At 38.9% G+C, this 9,290-nt stretch overlaps 1 protein-coding gene across 1 annotated transcript in view; it reads right to left on the bottom strand.

The window, feature by feature from the left end:
• The window catches only part of LOC137629091 (cysteine-rich venom protein-like), a 145,672-nt gene extending 143,605 nt beyond the window's left edge, over nt 1-2,067 (bottom strand). Inside the window, exon 1 of the mRNA XM_068360357.1 lies at nt 1,937-2,067. The gene's annotated coding sequence lies outside the window, so the exon portion shown is untranslated. The remainder of the gene's footprint in view (nt 1-1,936) is intronic.
• Between the last annotated feature and the right edge of the window lie 7,223 nt (nt 2,068-9,290).

Here is a 9,290-nt window from a genome sequence, read left to right as displayed (position 1 = left end):
AATAATAATGATAACAATTACTCATTGGAAATATTAAATGTTATTATTCATTGGTATTATTATTAATAATAATAACAATAATAATGATAATAATAAGAATGATATTACTCATTGGTAATAATAATAGTAATAATAATAATAATAATACTTATTGTTATCAATAAGTAATGATGAAAATTTTATTATTATTATTATTATTATGATAAAAATTTTATTATTATTATTATTATTATTATTATTATTATTATTATTATTATTATTATTTCTCACTCTTTCGACACGCGCAACATCACGGAGAGGAAAAGAGCACAAAGCTAAAACACGACAGCAACAATTCCCAACTGTTCAGCGAATCTCGAGTTCTTCAAAAGGATAATACCCGTAATCTAGATGTTTACGGTACACGTGGTTTATTTATCCATTTAACGGTCGATAGCCAGGTTCACTTTGTTTCTTTGCGTCTAGATTTTTTTTTTTTTTCGGTTTCTTCATTGTTTTGGTTCCCTTTTTATCGTTTGAGGTTCAAGTCTTAAGGACACCGAGTTTGTTTTGATGTAGACTTCAATGGTATAGTTATTGTTATCTTTAGGTTGATAAGGATGGAGCCACTGTGTGCATGAAAACAAATATCACATTTAGTACGAGTGTATGTATGGGAACGTATGCAAATATCACATAGAGTTCGTGTGTGTGTATGGGAACGTTCATATGGAGTAAACAAACCCACGCACACACATACATACACATCCCTTGGCATTCCATTTACCCTTCAGCAGAAGCTTGTTTTCACTTGGCTAATCTCATTGGTTATTGTTAATGAGGATCTGTATAATATCACTGACTGATTTAATCTTCTTCTTCGTGTATCTTTCGCCTCTCTTCACAATAAATTAAGTCTCCCCGCTCTTATAGTATTTAAGACTTCGGTTCTAAACAGTGGTGGTATTATATCTTTAGAAGATCACGTTTTGGACACTGGAGTATTAGAAGAAGACGGGTGTGCTATTATATCTTTTTTTTTCTGAGCAGCTCCTCCAAACAGATGTGGGACTTATCAATCCTCGTCTCCCTCCTGACAGGATTTACAAAACTCGTTAGGCCACCAGGGTTTACTATCCCAAGAGTCCCTGTGTGATTGGCAAGCTAAGCGATCAACCGTTTTAATTTATTTGTTCATACCATTTAACCTCCAAATTTTGCGCTTTCTATCTTCTTCATTATTTCCAGATTCATATAACTTGCTTCTTTGCAAGTGGGGGGTCTGCATTTCCTATTGAATGAAGTGTTTACACTTTTCTTATTGGACTGGTTCTCCTTCGGCTGCTCTTGTTCTTGTCACTCATTTTGACAAAATTTTTTGTGTGTGTATATATATATATATATATATATATATATATATATATATGTATATATATATACATACATGTATATGTATGTGTATATATGTATATATATAATGCATGAATAGCCTGTTTTATATATATATATATATATATATATATATATATATATATATATATATATATATATATGTATGTATATATATATATATATGTGTGTGTGTGTGTACAAAATGTGCGAGGTACGTTTACAGCCAGATTTGCAGCACTTCCTGTTCATAGATAACTTATTTATAGACCACTTTTTTATATCAAATATGTTTATTGTTCAATACCGAGCAAGCATGAATTATACTGATTATAAAGTATATCGCCAAAGTACACTTAATATCCCTTGCAAATTCTAGAAAAGTATGTTCTACTATTTAAACATTTTTTTTAGGTCTAACTTCTTTAATCACATCACCATACCTAAACAAATGAAGAATGTGAGAGATGTATAATTTCCCTATCATTAATTGCCCTACTAGTGGCATTTATGCTTCTAAGAAGAAAAAGGAACTTGTTTTAAACGTATAGAGTCCACATCTCATTACCTTGAAATCCGCAGGAAGAGGCGAAGAATAATTCTTCCGCCTAAACAGGTGTTCCTAGTCTCACTCGCCTGTGTCAGTCAACGGGGCGGGAGATCAAGCCTACAACATCCACACTACACAAAGGCCAGAGCCAAACTGTCTGTGCCCTCCTCTGGGCCAAGTTTTATATATACGATGATACCCGTTTGCTTGTTTCTCTTGCATGCTGTTGCATGTCTCCTTCAAGAAGTGCGTGGAGGTAACAGTGGCGCATTCAATTTAGCTCTTAATTTATTTATTCGATCGGCTAGAAATTGAATGTAAGATATTAAAGATAAAATGTACGATAGTTAATCTTTGTATCGTGCATTAGAGAGTTAAGAAATAATGTTTTTAGAAAGAATTAAGAAGACAGAAGCTTGTAGTTCCCAAGAACAGTTCATGGTGTCACAAGAATAAAATAAAAAAAGTTGTTGTAGGCGGTAGCATGTTTATTTCAGCGCACTTCTTGCTCCCTGAAGACTAAAATATACTTTAGAGTATTGTTCTTCCTCCTCTTCCTTTTTTCGTTAGGGGTTAAAAGCCTTGCAATAGTAATCAATAAGTTCAATGGTGGCTGAGTCATGCAGTTTGCTTTTGCTAAAGAAGAAGAAGAAGAAGAAGAAGAAGAAGAATTGTGATAGCGTTTGTTTATATAGCAAACCCTTTTGTTTGATTCTTTACTTCCTTGAGTATATGTTGCACATATTGTATCAAAGGATAATTGATAGTTTATGTGGAAAATCAACATTGAAGATAGCTAGTTTAAATAGATAATGAATCCAGAAAATTAAACTTGCATTACATTTTTATTTGAAAGATAAAAACGAAAAATATGATCGATTTTTCTTCCCTCAAGAAAGGGATAAATTTAAAGATTTTATGCCGTTATCCTAAAGACGTTAAAAGAAATATCCTTGTTAGCAATTCTATTTTCCCGTTATTTGCTTTGCTTAAACCGCGAGATTATACTGTATTCACCTTGTGCCACGGTTTAGGTGTACTCTCTCTCTCTCTCTCTCTCTCTCTCTCTCTCTCTCTCTCTCTCTCTCTCTCTCTCTCTGTGTGTGTGCTTTGCAAAATGATTATTTAGAGGACCAACAGGCAAAGCTGACTTAAAAAGAGAAGCTCTTTTCAGTTCCTCATTTGAAGGCATTGCTTAAAGGGCGCTACCCTCTTCGGTGACTTTGCAGTTTGCCACCGCCTACTTGAATGGACTCCAATAAAAATGAGGATGAAGTATAGCTGAAAACTAACTATTCCTGTCTTTGTAGCGCTAAGAACACAAACGAACGCACATTCTACTTATAGTCGTAAAAGAGGGTCTTGGATCTGTAAAGGTTAAAGGTTAAATATGGAATAAAGGGATAACTGCTTACGTTAAAATTTCCCTTTTCTGCGCGCTAGTTTAAAATCCTATAATTCGTTTATAATTTATGTACTCCCAAATATCACGGGATGTTATGTTAATAGGTTTAAAGGCCTCTCATGAATGGCAGAGGCAAGGGACAGTGGCATTGCCCTATCAAGCAGGACAATGCCCTATAAACTGACCGTATTATATATAAGCGCGCAAGCCAACTCTACAAGGAGGGCCATGCAGTGGTTGCTGATGACTCAGCAGATAGATCTATAGGCTCTTCTAACCCTCACTCAGTAGCTCACATGGATGGTGAGGTTGCAGCGACCAAAGGAACTAAAGAGTTTGAGCGGAACTTGAACCTCAGTCTGTCGATCACCAGTCAGGGACGTTACCACATTGGCCACCACAACCTGAGATGACAGAGGAACTGTAGTAAACATGTCCCTGGGTGCATTTGTTTAGAGGGAGCTGTACCAGGAATTCCTGTGTCCGACTATACATGAGAAACGATGATCAACGTTTGGGCAGAGTTAGAATTTGATTTACAGACAATAGGAAAATATTAATTCGATTATCTACAGTATATGGCGTTTTGAATAAAACTCAGTTTTGTCTAACACTAGAACTTTTGCGTGATAAGTTTTCAGAATTTATTGAATATTAAAATTAATTTTTCAAGTCGAGATGGCTCTAAATAAGACTTTTCACTACCCAGTAAAACAGAGGTTCATCCTAAGTGTTAATTCAAAGAACAGAATTAAAGTTAGGCCATTCGCATCTGTGGTTTTCCGATTCTAAACAAAGAAAGAGGATTTGTGAATCAATCACAAATAGTCATGAGACTTTGGAATTTTATCTCTTGCTAGTTTACGCGATCCGTCAAAAATGACTATATTTAAGTAGATATGCATACACTGATTCAAACCTTCCCATCCCCTCCCCATTTTTTCTCGCGGTACTCCTCTCGCGATAGCATGACTACTTTCTCTTCCTCCTACCCAAAGAGGACGGGGAGAGACCTTATATTAATCCTCCTAGGGAGAGGTCGATTACTTGTCTGGCAATGTCGCTGAGAGTGACTGGAAAGAATTTTTCTCTCTATGCATATCTATAATTGGCCACTGAACAATTACAGTGCAATAGTTAACCCCTTGGGTTAAGAAGAATTTTGTGGTAATCTGTGTTGTTAGGTGTATGGGGACAGAGGAGAATGTGTAAATAATAGGCCAGACTATTCGGTGTATGTGTAGGCGAAGGGAAAATGAACCGTAACCAGAGAGAAGGATCCAATTTAGTACTGTCTGGCCAGTCAAAGGACCCCATAACTCTCTAGCGGTAGTTTGCTTATTGCCTTATCCTATGTTTGAGTTCTCCCAGGTCACTCAGTGTGAGGCATCTCGTATAGTGAGGAATAAGCAGGACGAGGATTTAAGAAAGTCTGAAAGACGGCAGAAAATTGCCGAATTAGGACGAAGATGATGTAGACCCAAACTGAATTCGAGTGAAATATGCACAAGCCAGATTATAGTCAATGCATTCCATGTCTTAACCTTGTAGAGAAAAAATCTGAAATAGAACTGTCAGTGATGGTGATAATCCTATGTTTGAGTTCCCCCAGGTCACTCAGTGTGAGGCACCTCGTATAGTGAGGAATAAGCAGGACGAGGATTTAAGAAAGTCTGAAAGACGGCAGAAAATTGCCGAATTAGGACGAAGATGATGTAGACCCAAACTGAATTAGAGTGAAATATGCACAAGCCAGATTATAGTCAATGCATTCCATGTCTTAACTTTATAGAGAAAAAATCTGAAATAGAACTGTCAGTGATGGTGATAATCCTATGTTTGAGTTCACCCAGGTCACTCAGTGTTAGGCACCTCGTATAGTGAGGAATAAGCAGGACGAGGATTTAAGAAAGTCTGAAAGACGGCAGAAAATTGCCGAATTAGGACGAAGATGATGTAGACCCAAACTGAATTCGAGTGAAATATGCACAAGCCAGATTATAGTCAATGCATTCCATGTCTTAACCTTGTAGAGAAAAAATCTGAAATAGAACTGTCAAGGAATAAGCAGGACGAGAATTTAAGAAAGTCTGAAAGACGGCAGAAAATAGCCGAATTAGGACGAAGATGATGTAGACCCAAACTGAATTCGAGTGAAATATGCACAAGCCAGATTATAGTCAATGCATTCCATGTCTTAACCTTGTAGAGAAAAAATCTGAAATAGAACTGTCAGTGATGGTGATAATCCTATGTTTGAGTTCACCCAGGTCACTCAGTGTGAGGCACCTCGTATAGTGAGGAATAAGCAGGACGAGAATTTAAGAAAGTCTGAAAGACGGCAGAAAATTGCCGAATTAGGACGAAGATGATGTAGACCCAAACTGAATTCGAGTGAAATATGCACAAGCCAGATTATAGTCAATGCATTCCATGTCTTAACTTTATAGAGAAAAAATCTGAAATAGAACTGTCAGTGATGGTGATAATCCTATGTTTGAGTTCACCCAGGTCACTCAGTGTGAGGCACCTCGTGTAGTGAGGAATAAGCAGGACGAGAATTTAAGAAAGTCTGAAAGACGGCAGAAAATTGCCGAATTAGGACGAAGATGATGTAGACCCAAACTGAATTCGAGTGAAATATGCACAAGCCAGATTATAGTCAATGCATTCCATGTCTTAACCTTGTAGAGAAAAAATCTGAAATAGAACTGTCAGTGATGGTGATAATCCTATGTTTGAGTTCCCCCAGGTCACTCAGTGTGAGGCACCTCGTATAGCGAGGAATAAGCAGGACGAGGATTTAAGAAAGTCTGAAAGACGGCAGAAAATTATCGAATTAGGACGAAGATGATGTAGACCCAAACTGAATTCGAGTGAAATATGCACAAGCCAGATTATAGTCAATGCATTCCATGTCTTAACCTTGTAGAGAAAAAATCTGAAATAGAACTGTCAGTGATGGTGATAATCCTATGTTTGAGTTCACCCAGGTCACTCAGTGTGAGGCACCTCGTATAGTGAGGAATAAGCAGGACGAGAATTTAAGAAAGTCTGAAAGACGGCAGAAAATTATCGAATTAGGACGAAGATGATGTAGACCCAAACTGAATTCGAGTGAAATATGCACAAGCCAGATTATAGTCAATGCATTCCATGTCTTAACCTTGTAGAGAAAAAATCTGAAATAGAACTGTCAGTGATGGTGATAATCCTATGTTTGAGTTCACCCAGGTCACTCAGTGTGAGGCACCTCGTATAGTGAGGAATAAGCAGGACGAGAATTTAAGAAAGTCTGAAAGACGGCAGAAAATTGCCGAATTAGGACGAAGATGATGTAGACCCAAACTGAATTCGAGTGAAATATGCACAAGCCAGATTATAGTCAATGCATTCCATGTCTTAACCTTGTAGAGAAAAAATCTGAAATAGAACTGTCAGTGATGGTGATAATCCTATGTTTGAGTTCCCCCAGGTCACTCAGTGTGAGGCACCTCGTATAGTGAGGAATAAGCAGGACGAGGATTTAAGAAAGTCTGAAAGACGGCAGAAAATTATCGAATTAGGACGAAGATGATGTAGACCCAAACTGAATTCGAGTGAAATATGCACAAGCCAGATTATAGTCAATGCATTCCATGTCTTAACCTTGTAGAGAAAAAATCTGAAATAGAACTGTCAGTGATCGTGATAATCCTATGTTTGAGTTCACCCAGGTCACTCAGTGTGAGGCACCTCGTATAGTGAGGAATAAGCAGGACGAGAATTTAAGAAAGTCTGAAAGACGGCAGAAAATTGCCGAATTAGGACGAAGATGATGTAGACCCAAACTGAATTCGAGTGAAATATGCACAAGCCAGATTATAGTCAATGCATTCCATGTCTTAACCTTGTAGAGAAAATATCTGAAATAGAACTGTCAGTGATGGTGATAATCCTATGTTTGAGTTCCCCCAGGTCACTCAGTGTGAGGCACCTCGTATAGTGAGGAATAAGCAGGACGAGGATTTAAGAAAGTCTGAAAGACGGCAGAAAATTGCCGAATTAGGACGAAGATGATGTAGACCCAAACTGAATTCGGGTGAAATATGCACAAGCCAGATTATAGTCAATGCATTCCATGTCTTAACCTTTGTAGAGAAAAAATCTGAAATAGAACTGTCAGTGATGTTGATAAGGCTGAGGAGAAATTGCTACTTTCTTTTTTATTTTTATTGTATAGAGACTGTTTCTTTTTAAATTCTTTATTACAATTTTTATTAGTCTCACTGTTACGAATTTAGACTAATAGACCACGTCACCTATCAATTTATTACATTCTTGTGGGGGAATTTTCACAAAGTAATAGGCTGTTTGTATTAAAGCCAACACTTCTTGTTGGCACGGCCTTTCCCCTGGTCGGCCCGTAAAAATAATAGTCCAATACAGCTACAGTATAGAGGGATTAGGATAGGTGGGGGAGGGGAGGGGCGATTAGGATTGGAGGGAAAAGTGTTAGAATGATGTAAATGGGAGGTGAAAAGATTGGGGCAGAACTAATTGTTTGTACCAACCATGTGTCACACGATCAGTAACGACATTTCATTTTGTGTAGGCCTATATATTATGCTTGTATCTTCGCTCTCCCCTCGCAATGATAAGAACCTGAAATAACATGTCTGTTTTTCTCACCGTTAACTGTTAACCGGTGCGGTGTTGGTTGAACATGAAATTGCCTGTTATGTCTTTTGTGCCCTTTATGCCTGGAGTTGATGTATATAAAAACTGATGTTCTGTAATAAAGTTACTCAGTTGCTTTCATTTCATCCTGCCTTTGAGTCACAGTCAGCAATGTGACGAGCCAAGAAGTTTGGGACTCAAAGGTAGGATGAAAGCAACTGAGCAACTTTATTACAGAACATCCATTGTCAGTAATGTGACGAGCCAAGAGAAGTTTGTGACTCAAAGGCAGGATGAAAGCAACTGAGCAACTTTATTACAGAACATCCATTTTTATATACATAAACTCCAGGCAAAAAGGGCACAAAAGACATAACAGGCAATTTCATGTTCAACCGACACCGCACCGGATAACAGTTAACGGTGAGAAAAACAAAATGAAATGTCGTTACTATGTACGATCGTGTGACACACGGTTGGTACATGGCTCCCCCCCCCTGAAAATGACATACTGTACATGTTAAATAGGGCGCCCTGATCTAGAGTGGTAGTAGCAAAACTGCGGCCGATGGGCGGCAGTGAGTGGCTGTAGAAGTTGTTGGTTGGGGCGCGAGTGAGTGGTGGATGATGTAGAAGTCGTTGGTTGGGGCGCGAGTGAGTAGCAGATGATGGATGGCTTTGTCGCCGCTCCGGCTCGTCACTGGGTAGGCGTGTGTGTCCTACGGCATTCATAGGCGTGAGTCCTGCGGCATTCATAGGCGTGTGTGTCCTACGGCATTCATGTCGGCTTCAGTTGACATTGAATAGGTGTCCTCTTCGTCAGGAGTGGAGGCGTTGATGGAGGTCTTGAAGGTCATGAAGTGGTTGTCCATAAGGGCGCCGGCTTTGGTTATCAAGTCCTTTATGGGTAAACTATCGACATCGGGTATGGCAGTGCGTACGGGTTTGGGTAAATGGCTTGCCCCAAGGGCACGAAGTAGGTTCACCTCATGAGGAGAGCCGTCTGCGGCAGGTTGCAGGGGAGTGATACTGGTCATTTCCCTGAGGGTGAGCGAAACCCTTTGGTCCCCCAACAGTTGTTGGGAGAGCTGAAAAAGCTTTGCTATACGGACGGCTGGCGACGGCGAGTACTGCTGCAGAAGGTATGTTTTGAGGGCGTCATAGTGACAGTGAGGGGGGGGGGGTAGGCAGGAGGAGCGAGTCACTCTGGGGTCACCAATGTGACGAGCCGAGAGAAGGTTGTGACTCAAAGGCAGGATGAAAGCAACTAAGTAACTTTATTACAGAACATCCATTTTTATATACCTA

The sequence above is a fragment of the Palaemon carinicauda genome, chromosome 37 (assembly GCF_036898095.1).
Source record: "Palaemon carinicauda isolate YSFRI2023 chromosome 37, ASM3689809v2, whole genome shotgun sequence".
Lineage (NCBI taxonomy): Eukaryota > Metazoa > Arthropoda > Malacostraca > Decapoda > Palaemonidae > Palaemon > Palaemon carinicauda.
This window is presented reverse-complemented; position numbering and strand designations above follow the sequence as displayed.